This window comes from Camelus bactrianus, chromosome 4 (assembly GCF_048773025.1).
Source record: "Camelus bactrianus isolate YW-2024 breed Bactrian camel chromosome 4, ASM4877302v1, whole genome shotgun sequence".
Lineage (NCBI taxonomy): Eukaryota > Metazoa > Chordata > Mammalia > Artiodactyla > Camelidae > Camelus > Camelus bactrianus.
Genome location: NC_133542.1, coordinates 80,278,501 through 80,300,335, shown reverse-complemented (window position 1 = coordinate 80,300,335; position 21,835 = coordinate 80,278,501). Strand labels below are relative to the sequence as shown.

General features: G+C 42.4%; 1 protein-coding gene across 13 annotated transcripts in view; it reads left to right on the top strand.

The window, feature by feature from the left end:
- The window catches only part of LOC141577530 (uncharacterized), a 137,826-nt gene that overhangs the window by 82,747 nt on the left and 33,244 nt on the right, over window positions 1-21,835 (top strand). For 12 of the 13 annotated variants that reach the window (XR_012506686.1, XM_074362856.1, XM_074362854.1 and 9 more), the window contains one exon: window positions 20,041-20,226. The exons of the other annotated variant lie outside the window; for it this stretch is intronic. The gene's annotated coding sequence lies outside the window, so the exon portion shown is untranslated. The remainder of the gene's footprint in view (window positions 1-20,040; window positions 20,227-21,835) is intronic. 13 annotated transcript variants of the gene reach the window in all.

Here is a 21,835-nt window from a genome sequence, read left to right as displayed (position 1 = left end):
TGGATGTGTGCTTAGCCCATAGTGGTTGACACTGTCACCATAGTTTACCCAGAACCTCGTGTACCAGGCATGGCTCTGGGCATCAAAATACAGCAGCGCATTAAACCTCCCTCCTGGTGGGTCTGTCTGTTTTGGTACCATAAGGGCTCAGCCAGCATCTTAACGTCAGTGAGATAACGTGGCCAGTGAGCTCGGGTCAAGCACATTCTCCTCCAGTCACTTTTACTCAATTTTTGCTTTTACTATTCCACAGTCATTAATTTTTTAAACAATGCTTTGGTACAGGAACAGCCTAATTCTCTCCTGCTACTCTTGGTGGAAGTGAGTAAAACTGTCCAGCCTGAAATGCAACCACAATTTGTAGCTCAAAATCTGCCTAGACGCATATAGGTGGAGTATTGGTTAGGGGCGCTGATCACGTTGGGGTCCCCCGGCAGCGCCGCTCCCCTCAGGCCCCTGCCTTCCCTGGAGCAGGAGGTGAGTGTGGGTCTCACCGTCCCAGCATCCCTGGCCTCACACACTCACATAAATTCTTGTACATGCTGTCAAAATCATTTTTGTTCTTGTGTGTTTCTAACTTTCTCTTGTTCCTCTTTTCCTTTTTCTTTATTCTTTTTCTCTTGTACTGGCCAGTGAGCATGTTGTTGCGTCTGAAAATGTGGGCTGTGCACACCCTGCATTGGAAATATCCAGATTGCCCTCCGTACTGTCTTCATCGCTTTAAAGAGCAAAAACTTAACAGTTGCCTTGATCCATGTATTATCCTAGTCATTTTTTTTTTCTAATTTTTTGGGATATTTGCTTTGTTAGCACATCACCCACTGGTGTTTGATACCTGTTAAAATCCTTGCTTTGAGGAACCTGTTTGGTCCTCCTTATATTTGGTGACAAATGCGCCCTTATTAAATTTGTTTGATTGTTTTGAAGAAGTGAGATGCGAATTGATTTAGGCGGCTGCTGAGGGATTCTTTTCTTGGAGTATTTAATCTTGTCAAGTCAAATTCTGCAGCATCTTGCTCGATTCCTGCTTTTACACAAACGTGCTCTTCACGCGGTTCCTGGCTGTCACTGTGTGACGTGCGTGATGGCACTTCCTGGCCAGCGGTCACTGGTGAGAAAGTGGCAGGCTCATGGGTGTGCAGCTGCAGGGGACTCTGTTGGAGGAAGCAGTCACCGTTTACTTATTTAATTTTTTTTTTTTTTTGCATTCAACATCCCTGTGCCATTTACTTTACTTTGCCTTCATAAAGTGGCTTAGGGGGGTCTAAAATCCATGCCACTCTTGTGTTCCCTTTACGAGGCTGGTTTTTCTGAGTATCAGGAAAACATGGCCTTCTCCTAAGTAGCTGGCTCACCTGGATCTTGTTGACACAGCGACCGCTAAAGGGGACCGTAGCTTCCTCTCTTCTCCAGCCAGTGGGCATTCAGAGCCGGGTCTGTGCTTTGCCTCAGCAGCCGTGCAGGCCTCCCTGCCCCGGCCTTTACTTTTAACCCATGTTGGCATAAATAGCTGACTCCGTGTCTGTTGCAGCTGATGTCCACCACTGACGGCCGTGTAGTTAGTTTGCGGTAGGGAGTCTGCAACACCCCAGCCAACCTTGAAGGAAGATGTTTTGGCCGACCTATGACCTTGGATTCTCACCCCCATCATGGTTCATCTCACTCGGTGGAAGGGTTTGGCCACCACCATCATGCTGAACATGAGGCCTTGTTTCTCCTTTCATGCTCTGGTCCAAATGTGGACACTTCATTTATCACTGAATTTGTATCGCTTGAGACAGACCATAATAACTGAATGAGTCCATCACATTCTGGGTGGGGAACAGAACAGAAGTAAGTGTCACAATTAGATGGAGTCTAGGCTGTCCGTGTTGACTAATGCTGGCTGGGATCTGTGATGGCCGGGCTGTGCCCTGGACACAGGCCTTTCCCGTGGCTCCCGAGAGCCCAGGGGTTGGAGTGAGAACAGCCTTGCCTGGGTTCCTCCATCCTCATCTTCTCACTGGCAAGTGTGTCTGCTAATTAGGAGCTCCCCCAGACCTTGGGCCCTTCAAAGCTCAGACCACGGGAGAACCTTGAGTCCCTTCTCCTGGGCCTCCTTTGTGAGAATCCAGTGCCTTCTGAGGTGACCAGCGGCAGGAGATGCCTCCCCCTCCAGGGAGCACCCTACGGAGGACTGTTAGTCAGTGTACCATGCTGTGAACTTGGGGGGTTACGGCCATGGTCCCTGTAGGACCACATTTGAGATGGGCTTAGCGACGGAAATAATAGGACTGATTCCAGGGCAGGGATTAGGGGAGGGAACATTGGAAATTGAATGTGAACTCAAACACATAGTTGGGTGCTGGGGCTGTTACTAAAATGGGGAGTCTGGGAGGTACCTGCCAGGAATCGAAATCCAGAGTAAATGGTGAACATGAGGCATTTTTAAGATGCCATTTGTCATCCAAGTTAGGACTTCAAAGAGGCACTCGTGTCTATGAGATTGTGGCTCAGGTGAAGGAGCCGGACTATAGATACACGTTGGGAGTCGTCATTCTTAGCTGGTGTTCATAGCCTTGCATGTGAATTAGATCATCTCGAGAGCTGCAGACTGAGGCTGAGGGGGGGCAGGGCCCTGCCTGGGTTGGAGGAAAGCCCAGACCATGCAGCTTTGGTGTGTCAGTCAGCGGCATTTGCGATTTTCAGCCTAATGCCATTTATCTTTAAGGGGCCGGGGGGTGTGCAGGGCCAGCCAGGAAGAAATCTGAAGGGAGGGTCGTGGCCATGTGTGTGTCTTGGGAAGATGCAGAGTCTGCAGGGTCCTGGAGGGTAGACTTCTTAGAAGCTGGAGTTGGAGTGAGGAGTGGGCAGAAGGTAGTCACACTCACCTGTGAGGGAGGGGGGAGTCCTTGGGAGTCCCCACCCTACCGGACTCGCTTTCCCATGAACAGAAGGCAATCATACAGAGTATCTGAAGTGAGAAAGGATGGGTGCTGGGAGGGGAGCCAACCTGGAGAATGGTGCTTGGAAAGTTCTGGAATAGTCTCCCTGGAAAATAGAGTTAAAAATACCCAGAATCTTAAGAACGTTGATAGTGACTGGGGAGGAAGCAGTTTTTCTGGCCTCCTAAGGGTAAGTCATGTATCCGGGGATACACAGAAAAATCGGGCATTCTGTTCCGTGGTCTTGATCCTTACCGGGGGAACAGTGCAAGTTTAAAGGGGGAGAAGGGCAGCGGAGGGAAACTAGCCAGGCCCCGTGTCAGGTACCAGTCGGCCGCCCTACTTGCGTGTTGAATTCACATCCATGCCTCCCAGGTGGGCGGTGGCAGCCCCCTTTTGCAGATCGGGAAGCCTTCTCAGAGGGTTAAGGAATTGGTCCGTTTAGTGGCTAGTAAATGCTGCAGCAGAATTCAAGCAAGGCCTTGTCAGACTTCAAGGGCATGTTTTCTCTACTAATTCCGGTACCTCCCTGTTGAACCTGGAATGGTGAATTGGGTCAGTTTTGGAGCCTTTCAGAAAAAGTACGATTTAAGTGCCTCAGGACTGTTTCACAAAGCTCAGCGTTCTTTGATTTTTCTGAAGCACCGCAGTGCTTTTCGCCCCACAGTTGTTAGGTTTTCTCCATTCTCGATGACGTGGTTGCAAATCACGTACAGGTGCAAAACCAGACTTAGCAGCTTCTGAAGGGAAACTCTCCAGTTCTCCCTTGATCGGCTTTCTTCCACGGGATGTAACTGTGCTGCAGCGTAGGCCTGAGTTTTACTTATGGAGTGAGGGTTTAATATCCAAAGTTAGCATAAAATGGTCAGATGAAGAAAATCGACGTTGACAATTTATTTTTGGGTTTCATTAGACAAGATATACTATCAATTAATGACCCATATAGCAAATGAAATTGACTACAGAACATTGCATTTCTTACTTTCTATTTAGAGTTCTCTTACAGAATAAGGTTGCCTGCTTTGGAACATCATCTCCACCACCACGGCACCTATCAGTGTGTTGGTGTGATTGCATTTACGCAGTGAATGTAATCTGGTCTTCCTCAGCCCCAAACACTCCAGTGAAGAATCACTGGCTGTAGCCATCTCTTGGTCACGCAAATACTTCTAAAATTATATGATGCCAGAAAAGAAGGAAGAGAGAGAGAGAGATTGCCTTTATCAAAGTTCCTTTCAATTCTAACTGCAAACTGTTGTTGAGCAGCTCTGGTTTCCTTTGGATATGAATATATACATTTCTTTGCATGTAATCTGGGTTTTGGACTAGAACACCAAGTTCTTGCTGTCCACAAGCCACAAAAACAGTAGCCAAATTGCACACGTGTGAAATTGTTTATACTTTTTCCTGAGAAAGTATCCTTGAATTTGGGACTTGGGCTGTGATTTTTGCTTTTTGCTTCCCGCACCCCTCTTGTAATCTCTCACTCCTTCCCACGTGGCCCCCAAGAGTTCGTGGTCTCAAAGGAGCGGGCAAACACCCAGTTGGTCACCATGTACTGCTGGTATAGATGAAGCCCAACCAAGACCTAAAGGACATTATCAGAGAGGACTTCCTGGAAGTAATGGACTCTACATTCATTTGTGAGGACAGAGTGTCAGCCAGGAGAAGTAGTCAAGAATGTGGCTCAGGTGGCAGGTGCAGCCCGGGCAGATGCCTGGAGGCTTTTGGCGTGGGGAAACGGGGAGAGTGCCCTGTGTGGTCCAGGGTGGAAGGTGCCCCTGCTGGTGAGGACACTGGAGAGAGTCCGGGATGGAGGGCTTTGGAAGAGCTTGGGTTTTACTAGAACTGACACAGTAGTCAGTGAAGGGTGTCATCAGAAAGTGACCCTCAGGAAAGTTAATTCTGGTTTTTCTTCTGATATTCTACAGACACAAGGGTCGGGACGGGTGAGAGTAGGTATGTCTGTCCCTTTGAGACCCACCCCGTCATTCATTTATTCATAACACGTGCACTTCTGTGTGTCTAGGGGAGAGAGTGTGGAGCCACATTAGTAAGCAAAATGTATTTGCTTCTTGTGAGCTTAGCATTGTCAGAAGTTGACTTAGCCTAGAATGTTCTAGGAATAGAGGAACAAATTGTGGTAGTTGGAAGGAGGGAAGACTTCCTTGGGAAACAGTCAAAATGAGCCTGGAGACAAGTGGGAAGTAGGAGCAAGTCAGGGGGCCCCTGAGGTCACTGGGGACCTGTGTACTGAGGTGAGGCTGGGCAAGCAGTGTCTGGGGTGGGGCTAGAATTCCACCAGGGAGCCTCTGAAGGGTTTGAAGTGGGGGTGATGTAATCAAATTTGTGATTTGGGAAGACTGCTGTGGCTCTGTGTGTGTGTGTGTATGTGTAGCAGGGAAGAGGGGAAGGGTGCCACCAACAGGGGGGCTCATTAGAAGAACATTCACAGGCTGGGAGAGAGGCGTCGGGACTGCTTGGGGACGGCAGGGGCAGTGTGGATGCCGGATTTCCTTATGGGGAGGGCTTGTTAGCAGGGCGACCCTAGAGGCGACTTTTGGCTGGAAGAAAACAGATGGAGGCTGCCAGGTGGACTTTCCTCTTCTCTCCTTCCCTGCCTTGTGTGATGATCTTAGCTCAGCCAACTTTTGGAAAAGAAGAGCTAAGTTCCAGGGTAGCCCAGGACTTTGTTGAGCTCGTTCGAGTGAGATCTGATAGGATTTAGGTTTGTGTTCAGCTCTGCATGTTCACTTAGCTAGAAACGTCCCGTCATTTCGATTTCTATAGGGGTTTTTATTCTTGATAAAGATTGCTTTCTTGGTGAGAGGAAATTTAATACAGCTGTTGGCTTTCTCAAAAAAAAATCATATCTTTTAAGAACTTTAATATTCAAAACAATAGGAATATATTAAAATGTTAAAGTAAGTCTTTGGTGCAGTTTCTTTGCTTTCTGAGCTAGTGTGGAGTTAGAGCCTTTGCATTACTTAAGAGCACATACTTGTCAGTATTTAAAGAGCTGTTAGTGAGCGCCCCAGGCCCCACCTCTCAAAACATCATTAAAGTTTGCTCTGAAATAGTGAGGTCATAAAGGTCTTATTTGCAGAAACCAAAAAGTTGGTTTATAATATGCAGCATAGCTCCCTTTATAAAATAATAATAGGTTCAAAATTAAGAAAGTGGAGGATAATTGATTTTTTTAAAGCTGAAACATAAACTTTCTTGTGCTAATGTTGCAACTGGAAATTTTGAAAAGAAAAATCCTACTGTAATATCATCTACGTGGAATACATATATGACTTTCACTTTTGAAAAGTAACTGCGCGGTGGTTTTTGAAGTCAGGAGAATTCCAGCTCAGATACTGGCAGTGACGGTTGCTGGTTTTTAATGGAAGGGCCTAAATTTGCCTTCTTAGCATTTTTTTTTTTTTTTGGAGTGAAAAGTTTGAGTAGTGCTTTGCCAGCATGATTTTGGGGCAATTTGAGGGCAGATGTCGTGTACCAGCAATGAGATATTTCCATGCATTTTATTTTCCGGACATCACCAGGGCACATGTGGGGTTTGTGCCTGCAGGCTGGAATGCTGCTGGACTCCCTGATCCATCGCCGTTATGTCCTGGAGCTGCTCCGGTCAGTGAATGATTTTCTGTGGCTTCTAGGTAATGTGGTCTGAGGCAGATGATCAGATGTGCAGTTAAAGTACTATTACTTGAAATAAGAGTAACCTAGAAACATGGCTCTAACAATACAGGGTGAGGGAGAATTGGCTGAGCTGCTTGCAGTGGGGAGTCTTCTCAGGTGACTCCCTCACCGTGATTCTTGCCAGTATCCGCCCAAGGCCTGCACGGTAGTCCTGCCGAAGCAAGCATGCTCTTTGCTCAGAAACGCACTGAATTTCCTTGTGACTCTGTTTGTTGGCTTGTTTTTTGAAAGCACGTCTTGCCCTTTGCTTAAATGTCATCCATTGTAGTCACTTCTTACACTCATTCTACTGGACTTCGTCCATAAATAGCTGCTGAATGGAAGAACAGAATGTAGTATCTCCATGTAGTGGAATATTATTCACATGTAAGAGTGAATAAAAAAGAAAAAACAAATAAAGAGGAAAATGAAAAAGGCCACCTTTTCTGGGAACTCCTCCCTGACTGTTCAACCCGCAATTTTCCCTTTGAAACCCAATCACTTATGCTCCACCGTACTCTTTTTGATAGTACTTACTACCTTCTAATAAACTTTAACGTTTTCAAAAAAAAAAAAAAAAAAGAGAGAGAGAGAGATGCTGATACCACTTCAAAATGGACAAGCCTTGAAAACAGCATTTGAAGTGAAAGGAAGCAGACACAAACGGCCACATATTGTTGATTTCAGTGATCTGAAATGCCCAGAAAAGGCACATGCAGAAGCAGAGAGTAGGTGATGGTTGAAAGGGGCTGGGTGGAGGGGGATTAGGGAGTGACTGTTAGTGACAGGAGGTTTCTTCTGGGGTGATGAAGTGTTCAGGCAATAGATGGTGGTGAGGGCTGCACAACTGTGAGTGTGCAGAAGACTGCTGAGCTCTGTCTCTGGGAGTGCCTGTTGTTGGGGCGGCTTTATTTTGTTCTCATCGTGCAATGAGAAGACTCATCTGCTGCTGTGGCCGTTCTACTCCCGTGAGTGGTTAGGGTCAGAGACTTTGTAGAGTCATGTTTCTTTTTTTTTTTGCCCCTTGCTGAGTGTAGGCAAAAAAGGTTTAAGCCTGAGAAAGTGCTCCATCTGCAGAAATGTCTTTCAGTTTTACATGGTGTAAAAATCTTGAGAGCTTTTTAATCGTTGAGGACAGCCTGTGGGGGGAAACAGCCCGTGAATCCTGGGTGAGTCCCGGAAGAGCTGCGCTTCCCTCCCTGACACGGGTGGGGATTTCACCCCCGTTCAGGCAGTGAAGGGCCCAGACCCGAGAGCGGAGTTGACAGTCGTGAATATTTACGTGAATCCGCTGCTTCATCTTGGATATTAATTTCAAGCTGAGTCAGTTTGTGGCGGCAGCCTCATCCTACATCAGGAATTTATAGTATCTGCTCTTTGAGGTGAAGACCTGACAGACTTGACTATTTAACAGTCTCCCTTGAATCTCCCTCCCTCAGATTACTTTGTCAAAAGCAAAACAGCAGAAATACAGACGTCCTTTAATGCCAATGTGACCTGGAAAGGGTTTAGTCTCTGTGCCTCAGTGGCCTTATCTGCGGGTGGGGATGATGATAACAGTGCTTCCCTCAGAGGGGCTGGTGAGGGGAGAGTTAGAAGCACACATGGGGGACTTACATGAGATGCTCATGAATGACCGAATTTAGTGCTCTCAGCCTGGTCAGGCCTCAGGAGCAGAGATGTCAGAACAGAGCAGTCCTAGCGGGAGCTAGATCCGTGTTGGCAGGTGTTACGATCAGTATCACCTCTCTGGGTTATCAGGTAGTTTTAAGACTTGGTAATATGAATTCATGAATAATGTTAGAAGACTAGACATCTCAGATCCTGTTTACATAGTTCTCAAGATTTCCTCTGAGAAATGGATGTTTTCTCCCCATCTTAAATCTGAGATGAGTCTCTAAAAAATTCTGTATTCCTCCATCTTTTTGCTTTAATTCTCCATTTCTTAAAAAAGAAAGTTTTTAAATGGAGTTTATGGGGACTGAACTGAGGGCCTCATGCATGCTAAGCACATACTCTCCCAAATGAGGTATAATCTCCCAAATGATTTTTTTTTTCAATTACTTTCTTAGTATTCAGAGGTTAGAGGCCTCTAATTATTTTTCTGGAGACTTGTCCATGAACCTGTAAATCTATAATTAATGGACAAAACTTGGTTTATTAAAACCATCAATAGAACATTCTGCAATCCATCCAAAAGGAAATGCTGATTGAATTAAAATGTTTCTCCTTTAAGGTGATTTCTCCTTTTTGGTCTAGCTTAATTTATTAACAGCCATCCTCATCAACATAATGACCAAACTCGCTCTGAGTGGACACCTATCTAACACTAAAATGCTTTCCTCATGTTTTACTTCATAGCAGGTGTTTGAGGGTAGGTATCAGTGTCTCCTTTTTTGCAGCTGAGGGATTGAGAGATGGAGCAGCTTGTCCTAAATCACACCCAGCTGGCGGTGGCTAGCTCGGTGCTGGAACCCAGGCTGCACAGGATGCATTCTTAATTGCTCCTCTAATCAGCCTCCCGTTGAGTGGTTACCCGAACTGCTGTGACTCCATAAATGGCCGATTTTAGTGATCTCAGCCTTATGAGGACTTCAAAGGAGAGACACCAGTGAGAATGTTGTACAGAGTGTCATAAATTAAAATTGTACATTTTCACAAATGTTTAATTCTCTGGTAATTACTTAAAAAGTTAATTTTTTTAATTTAGTGGTCTGTTAGCACAAAAAACAAAACATTAAAAACAATTATAGTGCCAAAGAGAAGTGGGCTTTGAAAGTCCAACCACTGTTAATGATGTTACTTGTTTTTCTCTAGTGGCCCTTATTGACAGAAATACTTACAAAGACTGAATTGGTTTTATGTAGTCTTAATATGGAAGAAAAGATTGTCAGTGAATATTATAAGTAAAATCTTTACTCTTTTCTTTCCTGATGGTGAATATGTAAGTTGTTTTCATGGCTTAAGTACATTTCCTTATTTGGGAAATTTGAGTAATATCGTTTAACTTGTCTGACTGTGAGAGTTAGACGCCTTGTATACAAAGAACCCAAGAGGTGCTTAATAAAAATGTGCTGTCAGAATGACAGATATTTTAGAAGGATCAACTCTGAATACTAAAGAGTGTCGCTTATTTCTGATGCATATTCAATATTTATAATATTTATATATATGATATATTTGAATATGGTTTAAAGTAACAAGGATTCATTTTTTTTTTTTTAGTGTAGTATGAAGTTTTAATGAAATCTGTATCATACTAGTGAGACAGGGACTAGTTAAATTGCCTTAATCAGACGACCTTGAATATTATTTACACAGAATATGTATTGTTACAACTCAGAATTCATGTTGCCGTGTAACCATCCACACAGACATTTAAATTCGTGGGATTCTGACCAGATTCATTAAGTTTAGTAAAATCCACATTGATCATTTTCAGGGAATAAGCTTCTCTCTTTTGTGATTAAGCAAAATTTTGATTTTTTTTCCTGCACTCTTAACAGGTTTAAAATATCAAAACATTGATTTAACAAGTCACTTTTTTAATAGAATAAAGCTCATGCTGTTTTATTATGTAAATAAATGTTTTTGTATTTCATCAACCTTGTATGATATCCTGGCTCTTTGAGAATTATTTTGCAAGATACTTAGATAACCTACTGTTGGAAAAATACAAACGTGACTTTTATGAATATAGGCCTAGTACAGATCTGTTGGTTTATGCTACAGTGCAAGACATGAGGCCTGGGAGAGCTTTGCTGCCGATTGCAGGACAGAACCCATGTCTCAGTTTCCCCTCCTGTAAAATGAAGTGGCTGGACTGGATTCTTTCCTCTTCTAAGATGAGTTTCCATGAACCTATGTCTTTTGTTTATATTCAGGAGTATTAGCAATATCAGATTAAATACTGAATACCCTTCCCTTCCCCGAAGCAAACTGCAGTATGTGCTACAGAAGCTTTTAGTTATCTGATTCTCTTTTCTGATCCTACAGGCAATTTTTGTGTTGCATCTTTCCCGGCAACCTGGAAGGTCATTTTAGCCATAGGTGGCGCTGTTGCACCTTCTAACAGTCTTAATATTCCTTTTGCAAAAGAAGGCTTAACAAATGTTATTTTGTTTTGATTCCGTTGCTTAGTGCTTCAGAATAGCACAATGTCCATTATGTCTGTCTACCTGGAAAAATTATTCTGCTTATGTCTTAGACTTATTCTGTCATCTCGCTGTGAACATTTCAGACTTGCTGTGCAAACAATGGCAAAATCGGTCTTTTCTTCCAGTGTTAGAAGTCAGTGAGCCGGGATTTTATAAAACAGCTAGAAGCGGCCTCTGGAGCACCTTAAAGCTGAAAAGTGTATTGAGTTCCCTGAGTATTGACTCCGCCGCTGTGTGTTAATTGTTGGTAGGAGGTTTGGTACATATACGAATGGGTGTAGATTTTTGAGTTGGGTTTGCGTGCACGTGCTGCCACTGAGCCACGAGAGCCTGAGTTAGTTTGCTCTGAGTTTTTCCCTCGTCTGTGAGATGGGGACATTCATATCTGCTTTGTAGAATTGTGAGAATTAGAAATTATTTAAAGTGTTTACCACAGTGGGTATGTCAAGAGGGCTCATAAACTTTAGCTGCTTTTTTGTGTGAAGCCATCATTTGAGAGTCTTTGGCAATTACTAAGAAACAGGAAAATAAGAAAAGCTGGTTTTATGCTGAAAGATATTTGAGGAGGTTCCTTAGTTCCTATACCCATAATTAAGCATCAGCAGAGTCAGAACTGTTACACAGTCGCCCTGAACCAACGTTAAGCCACAGAATTCTTTGTTACTTCATATATTTTGGGGCTTAAAAGGATCCAATACTTATACACATGTTGTCTCCAGCAGCCAACTGAGAGATGACACAAAAGAGTAGGCAAGCGATAAATGTCTTATTAGTTACTGATGAAGCCACGTTCTCCATGAACTTCAGGGCTGTGGGAAAATGCGTGTCATGATACTGTGTCCCAGAATTAGAGACTCACCCTGTCCCATGTAGCTCTGTGACACAGCGAGCCTTCCCTTGAGAGGACCTGCCCGTTCATGCACAAGGCTGTCCTGCCATGGAGCCGAGCATCCCAAGTGCTTTCCAATGGTGATCAACACTGGAGGGAAAGGAAGGGTTTCAAATGCCCTGCTTGTCTCCCCGGACTCACACCTCACTCTGTTAGTGTGACGAGGGCTAGCTGTTGGCCAGGGGCCAGGGGTGTGAATGGAGAAGCACTCTCCATCGCCCAGAGGAGTGGTTAGGAGGCATTCCCTCCCTCGGTTTAAACAGGTGGTGGGATGGAAGAGAAGGGTTCTCCCCAAGAGTTTATAAAAGGAGAAATAATTATTTTCTTTGGGACTTAGACTAGCCAGGAAACACATAAGATGATTAGAAGGGAGACTTTTAAATCACTTTGATAATAAGTTGACATTTGTTGAACACCCAAAATGTGCTAAATTCTTTTCTGAGAGTTTTACAGAAATGAATCCTTCAATCTTCTCAACAAGCGAGTAAGGAAGGTTTGATTGTTATCCCAGTTTTACAGTGTGGAAATTGAGGCACACAGAGGGTATGTTGGCCAAAATCACAGAAATAGTAAGTGGCAGAGCTGGTATTTAAACCCTGGCTTAATGGTTTGAGGCTCCCAGAGATGGGCTTTGGGTGTTTAGAGTTATCTGCATCCCTGAATCTTTGTACCTCTGTGCATATGTTAGCCCAGAAAGGACAGGGAAAGGAGAGTTACACAGATGCTCATAGTCATGTCTTGGCCAGTGTCCACAGAGAGTGCATCGTGATTGGCGTTATTTGTTTTCCAGGCAGTAGATCAGTTCTTATAACAGAAATTTAGTCCATTGAGTTAATCTAGAAACCCTTCCTGCTCTGTTTCTGTCCATGCTTGCCATGTGACTGCCTCCCCGTGATTAGGCCATTGAGAAAATGTACTCATGGTTGAACTCTGATATTTCAGTCTGGTTCATAGTTTCACGTCTTCTGTTACATTAATAAGTTAAGTTTCTGGTTTTCTTTCATCAGTGTGTCATGAGTTTGGTTAATGTGAAACAAGTCCATGGGAGCCCAGGGGTGATGACGGTATAATTTCTGAGCACGTTGTGGCACTTCTACCCTTGCAGACCTGGCAGGAGTATGTCCGCCTTCCTCACTGATTTCCCCCAACAGCAGGGTCCTCTCCCACCCCCGCATGTGAGGCTGGGAGCTCTCTGAGTAGGCCAGTCAGAGGCCAAGTCCACCAATCAGAAAATGATGAAGTACCTGGAAGTGGTTTTAATAGAAGGAAAGGGTTTCCAGGTAGTCCAATGGGCTGTTCGAGACCGTTTGGTGAAAAGCTGTCCAGTGTCTGTGGTTGAGGTGCTTCTTTGCTGTTGAAAAGCCTGGATTAGATGAAGGGATTTTAAAAAGCAGAAAGGAGTGATTTCAGGTGGTACGTCCACACCGGTGAGAAGTGATGGATGACCACCTGTGTGAGGCATAGACAGGGTCTTACAAACTTCTTAAAATAACTTTAAAAGCTCTTCCATCTGAGTACATTTCATATGGGGTCCAGTTCATCACTGGTCACCTTGAGAGGGCAAATAATTGATGATGGCAGAAAGGACACGGAGGCATCAAAAAGGTCTCAGTCATTTTCCCTTTTTAAAGGATGTGGCAAAGTGTAATATATTTGAGCTGGTTTTTCACTGAAAAATTTTTAGTGTTTTCTGGGACTCCCCAATGCCCCAAGGTTCCATGCAGCTGGGTGTCCCCTCAGAGCAGGTCTGTCAGAGCTTGCCCTGGGTTGACGTGGTGTCACGGGGAGCAGGACGGTCAGAGTCCCCGGATCTTCCGAGCTCCGTCTCCTCATTCTCAGTGCCGGGTTTCTCATCCGTGTCTGCTTAGGGTTGTTGAGAATCACACGTGATGGTTCAGGTGTGATTTGTGATTGTCTCTGTGATTGGCATATAGTCAATATTTGAAAGAAACACTGTTTTTTAGTATAATTGTAGCACATAGATTGCAGTGCTTTTTAGTCTGCTTTTTTTTATATAACTTTATTCTTATTTTTAAATATGCACTTATTTTTATTTATTTTTTTGGAGGTACTGGGGACTGAATCCAGGAAATTGTTCATGCTAAGCAGGTGCTCTACAACTGAGTAATACACACCCTCCTTGTCTGCACTTGAAAATAAATATTTCAATACACAAAATAGCTCTTAAACACCATCATGGGACCTAGTCACTGTATAGAGAATTGAACACGTATGCTTTTTCAATAAGAATAAATGTTGTTGAGACATACATTTCTGAATCTGTTAATGTGCTTAAAAACGATCATAGGTAGTGATAAACACGAATCTTTGATCCAGTACTTCTTAGGGTCTGTTTTGCCATCAAGTGAAATTACATTCTACAGAGAAAGCTAATTGGATCTCTTTGATATTTGGATGGTTTAGCAGAAGATCAAGGCTTTCAAAAGCTGACAGATTTGTATTTTAAACTAACTACAAAGTTATCTTCTAGAAGTTGGAATTCCTAAACTTGTGAAGTGCCCAGTAATCCAGGGGGTATGTGTCTGTGTCTGTGTGAACGTTTGTGTGTGTGATTTCAGGAATCTAGAAATAAGTTTCATATGGACTTCTGATACCTTTCTCCTACAGTTCAAGTATAAGCATATATTTACACAAATAAATTGATATTCTTTTGTCATTTTGCATATTGGTGGGAATAAGAATTACTCATACTTGTTTCAGAAGGGTTGGGGAGCATGAGCTCAGAAAACGGGAGGAGAAAGAGGCAAGGAGGCACTTCACACTTTGTGCAGGATATGAGAAACAGTAGCTTTTTTTTCTCTTGTCTTCTAAAGCAAACTGGCACTGAATTGTAACCTACTATTACCCAGAAATGCTTTTCTGTTCAGATACAAGTGCCTCAGATTTTTCAAGGCAACATGAATGATGAAATGTGTTTTAGCAGTTATCATTAAAAGTAGTTTTATTTTTCAATTAAAAGGCTATAGCCTGTTCTTCCAGCTGTACATGAAGTACTCATTGTTCTATGTACATGATCTATGTGCTTAGTTTCTTTGTTTTTTTTTTTTTTTAAGTGCTTGTTTCATTGTGGTGTGAATGAATGTTTAAAATTTCTGGATTTTGATCTTTAGAACATGCTGATTTATCAGAGCTGTTAAAAACCTGATTGTTCTTTGGTCCTTGTTTGTTGGGGCACCCTATTGATTTCTGTTGTCTGTTAAAGCGGGAAATGCTTCCTCTAGCCTGCAGATCATTAAGTGAATGGTTTGCAGTGTGCCTTTAAAATTATTTGAATGCATTGAGCATGTTTGTCCAGTGAATTCTGAATTAACTCATTCTATTGACTTTGCTTTGGTTCTGTGGCTTTTGCTCCTCTCCACAAGAATTTGAATTCTCTGTTGCATTTTGTATACGTGTTCTTAACAGGGGAAGAAATTTTGCATTTTTTACAGAGGTGGCTTTTCCTATCCCCTCTGAATGCCTTCTATAATTGATACAATAGTAATCTGTTATTGCAGTGCATAATTCTTTCATAAACTATTTTTTGGCATAATCAGAAACAATGACAAAGTATGATAATAAAAAATATGAAAACCTTCCTTCCTTTGAAGAATAGAAATCAGGTGGTCAGGCTCACGCATGCTTTGTGCCTGACACACTTACTCTCATGTCATTGTGTATCATGATTCGGAGATGGAGTTGCTCCAGGTTTATAGATTTTTGTTTTAACATTTGTGTTGAATTCTTTCTCCAGGCTGATGTTTCCTGTTGGTTTTGTGGAAAGAGTAGAAGGGGAACAAATCCTTTGTTTTGTTTTCAGGAGGCCTGAATTGATGAGAAAAATGGTTGAGTTTGGGCTGAGGAAAAGTGTGACACTCCCTCTCCTCCCGGCTGAAATTGATAAACAAATAAATCAATTAAGTGTATCGGTATTTGACCAATAGAACTTAGAGAGCCCAAAATGGCTAGATATGCCCAATGGAAATTACTGAATTCACCTGCAGAATTATGTGCTTTACCAAGTAGAAGCAACTTAGAGCAATCAGAAAAATCAGTAATATGATGAGATATAAAAGGAATATTATATCTTTTATTTCTGAAACTTTTCTACGGTAAGTTGTGTAGAGCTAAAATTAAGTTTCAAGCACCAGGAGTTAAGAGTGTGGGTAGTTCTGTAGGATCGTTTTTCACGGATGTGCCTAGACCCTGCTAGAGTGGCTGAAGATGGCAGGAAAAGACCCAGAGGCAGGATTTGTCATCCTAGGGTGTCCTCCATAATGGTTCCATGTGGGACCCCATGATTGGTTTAACAAATTGTAACACACTCCAGCCTCCTGTGAACTTTAAGAAGAAAAATATATGCTTAAAAACTGCTTTGCAAGCAAGTGCCTGTACATCCTCACTCCAGTCTCCTTGCCTTAAAAAGCAGAGACAATGCTTTGCTTGCATAGTTGAGCTTTTAGATAGCACTCTGCTGGTTGCAAAGCAAGGACCGAGGCCCTCAGCTATAAACGCTGAGCTTGTGTGCTGTTAGATAGTCTATGATCCACAGAACAAGGACCTGGCTGGTCTGGTGTTCTGCTTTGTAATTCACATGTCTAAAAATGTATCTTGCTCCCCTCACCCCATGACTTCCCTAAAGATACACTAATCCTTTGTACTCATTGTGTATTCTACAATCTCTGCTTCATACTGTCTTTCCCGAAGTTCCTATTACTATCACACAACTGTTAATGAATTTTTCCTTTGATTATACACAATAAATAAGGGTGCAATTGAGAGGCTCGTGGAGTTGGCTCCCTACTCCCTCTCGATTTATTGACTTTTTCCACAGAGACTTGAATAATCATTCCATGTCGGTAAGATTTCTGCCAGCCAACCCACAGTTCCAGGTGAGAAGGATGCAGGTTTATCTCTCCTACCCGATGGAGAGAGAGGAGAGAATTGAGATATGCTCCCCCATGGTCCCTTCCTGTCCCACGGCCACTGCAGTTCACCTGCAGCCTTCTGGCCTCTGCTCAGAGGGCCTCTGTCCCAGGACTGACTGCAGCTTTTTCTTCCCTTGTCAACATTTCCTGTGCCTTTCAGAAGTTGGTCTCTTCTCTGCAATTCAACCCTGGCAGATGTGATGGTGGTCAGCGTGCTGGTGGGCAGTCCTTTGGGGACTCCCAGGAGACATGCTGATTCTCCTGAGTCTCTCAATCGGGGTTACAGAACAGTCGAGCACCGAAGGAAGCCCATTCACGTGAGGTCAACAGAGCATTTTATCACTTTCATTTTATTTTTAAATTTTCAGTGGAGAAATTATTTGTAGCAAACTGTTCCAGATATTCGGCCGCCTGCTTTCTTCACCACCATTTCCTTCTTGGCTCTGGTGCTTGTTTTAAGAACCAGGTTTCTTCTCTGGTCATTTGTAGCAGCTGGGCTTGCCGAATCCTTGATCTGCATTTGAAGCAGGATTCTTCTTCCTGATGTGAAACAGATTTTCCTATTTCTGAATATTTCGTGTACACTCAGCAACTGTTTCAAGTGAAATGCTCTTGTCCAATTTCGGTTAACTCACATTTGCTGATCTCCTACTTTCATGCTGAGGGCAGTTTCTTCTTCCTCTAATAAAAGTTAGCAATTTGCATTTACTAGGGAAGGTACTGGCCCGAGGTGCTTTTTTTCTTACCAGTTTTAATACAATTCACCCATTTAAATATACAGTCGTTTTTACTCTATGCCCAGAATTGTGCATCCCATTTAATCTTAGAATATTTTCATTCCCCCAACAGGAAGCCCCGTATGCATAAGCAGTCATTCCCATCTTCCCCATCCTCCCCCAGCCCCAAGGAGCCACTCTTCTCTCTCTGTGGATTTGCCTGTGCTGGACATTTCATTTAAATCGAGTAACTTCATATAAGTGGAACCGTCTATTGTGACTGACTTATTTCACACTGAGCAACGTTATCAAAGTTTGTCCACGTTCTGGCCTGGGTCAGTACTCTATGCTTTGCTATTGCTGAATAATATTCCACTGTATGGCTGGGCCCCACTGTTTACCCATTCATCAGGTGATAGGCAATTGGGTTGTTTCTGCTTTTTGGCTGTGATGAGTAGTGTCGCCATGAATATTCCTGTAGGAGTTTTTATGTGGACATTTGTTTTCAGTTCTCTTACGTCTGTGCCCAGACAGCAGAGTTGCTGGGTCATTCAGAAACCAAATTTTCAACTCTCTGAGGACCTGCCAGGCTGTTTTCCAAAGTGGCCACGCTGTGTTACGTCCTCACCAGCAAGGGCTGCACGCTCCGCTTCTCTGTGTCCTTATTAGTGCTTGTTACTCTTTTTTTTTTTATAACCTATTGTTGTGAGTGTGAAGCGGTTTCTCCTAGTGATTTTGACTTGATTTCCCTTACAGCTAATGATATTGAACATCGTTTCTTTGTGCTTATTGGCCATTTGTATATTTTCCTTGAAAAATACCATTTCAGATCCTTTATTCACCTTTTAATTGAGTTGCCTTTTTATTGTTGAGTTGTAGGAGGTACTTTTTTTTTTTTTATAGATACAAATTCCTTATCAAATAAATGATTTGAAAAAAATTTCTCCTGCGTGTTGTTTTTTCACTTTCTGGATGGTGTCCTTTGAAGCAAAGTTTTAAATTTGGATGAAATCCAATTTATCTCTGTTTTCTTTGTTCCTTGTGCTTTTGGGGTATTATTTAAAATCTGAGGTATTTTATTTAAAATTTTATATATAAAATAACTTAATTCGTAGGACCGTTTTAGGAGATGGGTGCGGTCGTTGTCCCCAGTGTATGGATAGAAGACTGAGATGCAGAAAATTTCTCTGAAATATCAGTTTCACAGCTACCCAGTGCTGTGGGAGTTCAGGCACTCATGTTCGTCCCAAACATCTGTGATCCTCACCACCATGCTCCACTACTGCCTGGAATCGTTAATGAAAACGTCTTTCCTTTTTTGATTCCTTGTTAGTTTGTTTTCTCATTGGGGACCTCATCTCCTCATTTTCCTTTCGGATATCAGTGTAGATTTATTTTAGGTCTCATGTAGGCAGAAGCATTTCTATCAGTTAACTTCTTTATTACTCACTCTCCAGTGATGATTGTTGCTAGTTGACCTAATCAAGTCATGCTTAAGTCTTTCCTTCTCATGACACTAAAAACAGTCATGACTTACAGAATGCTAAAAGCAGAAAGTACTTGATTGATTTTATTTTGCTACCCAATCAAAACAATCAAATAAAAACCCGCTGTTGTCACAGATTATAAGCCCTCCAGGATAGGGTCACTGTCTTCCTTGTGTTTCATTTATTTGGTCACAGTGTCTGGATAGTGCCTTGCTGTTCAGCAGTTTTGTTAGGAAACGGTGCTCGTGAATCATTGTAAGGAGAGAATTTTGACAACAGACTGTGTTGTTCATTTCACAAGGGAAAAGATAATATAGAAATACTGCTCAGATCTATTTTAAAATTAAGCTTGGAATTTTGAGAACAATTCAAGAAACCATACAAAGATTTTTCACTAATTTTAGATCTATCTTAGACACATTATGGTTACATAGCGGAGTAACTTATCAAGTAGATTTGACAAGAGGAGTGTATTATTGATTTTTTGTTTTAGTTGAAATATTCTATCTGGGATAAAGTAATCAGTGCCTATAAATGAACAAATATGTTTGTATTTCTATGCAACATGGGAGCAGACTTCATATGTTTCTATATAATATATATGACTGTGTGTTTTAATCTGTCTGTCAGTGTTTTTATAGTTTTTCAGCAATGTTGTAACATTAGAATTCTAAGAAATTCACTCCCGATACTACTGCAGTTTGTACTGTGTATCCTGTCTTATGTATGGGATTCCACTGTCCCCTAAGTGAGGAATTTCCTCTCTTATTGAGTTAGAAGCAGATTTAAAGGAACTGTGATTTCTAGGCGTTTGCTCTCCATGTGTTTGCACTTGGGTGTCAATCACAATTTTCCCTTTCTTGAGTTTTCATTGTTCAATTAGAATTTTTGAAAATAACTATTAATATGTTTCACTAGTCTCCCTAGAAACTTGATGTTTTTGTGCTTTTCAGTTTTCAATTTATGAAAATTGTAAATGCACACTTGTTTTTAAGTAGTCCTTTTTCACTACATATTTGTTTACCTCTTTATAATTAAAATAATTTTTTTCCCAATGAATGAATCACTGTGCATGTTTTACAAGATACCTTACTTTTTATTTTTCTTATTCTAACAGGTATATTCATTGTAGAGAATTTTGAAAATAAGGATAAACCCAGTAATAACTTAAAAATGGCCTCTAATCTCACCTGGAGATACAGTTGTAAGGTTTGAAATTGAGAATTACAAGTCCTCTCATTTTTTTCTTTTTTTCAAGTACGTTTTGGTTACTGAGTCCCTCGAATTCCCATATGAATAGTAGCAGCAGCTAGTCAGTTACTGCAGAGGAGCCCGCTGGGATTGTGATCGAGACCACGTTGAGTATACAGATCGCTCTGTGGAGCACTGCCATCCCAAGAGCGCTGTCATCTGATACAGGAATGTGCGTGGTGTGTCTGTCCAGGTATTTAGGTCTTCTTTAATTTTTTTCAACAATGCATAGAGTTTACATAGTATTATTTTACCTTATTTTTTTGCCTTTATACTGAGTACAAGTGTGCAAGGTACCAGGATCAGAATTGTATTATATCCCCGCCACTTGCTGCCACCATGGACGCTGCACTCTTGCTTTGCCCTGTGTAAAATCTTGCACAAAAGAGGACCTAAGTAACTCTCTCTTGAATGAATGATTATATGATAGCTGGATGATGCTGGAGAGTCCTTGTGATGATGTCTTTTTCCCAGACTTTCCCCTCTTCTTAACTATGCCTTTTCTCTTCCTTTCCTCCAGCCTGGGTTTCAGCCTGCCTGTGGCATTGATTTTCCCTGAGTGTGGACTCTTTCTTTAACTAGTTCACGATAATGTTTCATGCGGGCTATGAAAACTTGCTAGATGTCAAGAAATAGCAAATTCACTGCATGCTAGTATTTTTAGTATGTTGTATTATATTATCCATTGAAATTAAATCAGGCTGACCCCCTGAGCCCTCCCCTGAGCTCTTTTCTCCTTCCTACGGGTGATACTTCTCTGGTTGCTGTCTGTGCCCTTCCCCCAGACTTGGTTTTGGAGTTGAGTAAGTCACCATCAGTGGAGCTCTCTCTTTAAAGATGAAGAGAACATTTGCTCCTTCTCCCTGGTTGGGGACTGGATGAGATGAGGTAACAGATAAAGAATGGAGCCCCATCTCATTCTGACCCCCGCTCTTTCCGTTCCTTTCTCCAAGGGAAAAGAGTACAATTCAAATATATAAAGATTGTGAGCTAATGAGATAGACAAGACAACCGAACATTTGTTAAATATCCTTTCATGCCGGAAACAAATGTATTATACACACAAAAAGCACACAAATCACGGTAGTACTGCGGTTACAAAAGTGGGTCCGAGTTCGAGTCCTGCTCTGGAGTGACCAGTCCTGTGAGATGGAGAACTGGTAGGTCGGCTTAGCCTCTCCCGGACTTGTTTTCTGTCCTGCAGAGATGGGGCTCGCTAGGCGTCCCTCTCCCGTAGAGGTGCTGTGGTGTGTAAATGGCGCACGTGCGCAGCCCGAGCACAGCTGCTCATTGCTCGTAAGGGCAGGATAGCATCGCTGTTGCGGTGACAGCTTTATGACCGTCCCGTGTAGACTCTTAGTGCTCCGAAGGGATGCCTTGTGGTTTGGAGATGGGATTCTCACTTCTGTAAATACCCAAGGATTGTGTTATTGGGCCATGCTGATTTGAATCTATTCTTTAGAAAGTACATATTGTAGATATATTTTTCAAGCATGCATGCTTTTTTCTTTTATTATTTATAGTTCTACCCTCTCATCTCTTGGTGTGACTTTTCATGGAATCCAGGAAAGAGTCCTAAGCCACCTGCTTCTTCACACTTCTCCGTGGTGGTTTTCTTCCCTGACTAAAAGAGGGTTCTGCATAGGAAATTTTCTTTGTTCCCCTTTTCTTGGAGTCACTCTGTCTCCGCAACTCTCACCTGTCCATCTGTCCATTTCTCTACCCACTGATTCTTCTGACTTGTTCCAAAAAGCATTTCAGGCAGCTTACAGAAGAACAGATACCAAATAAACAGGTGAGAA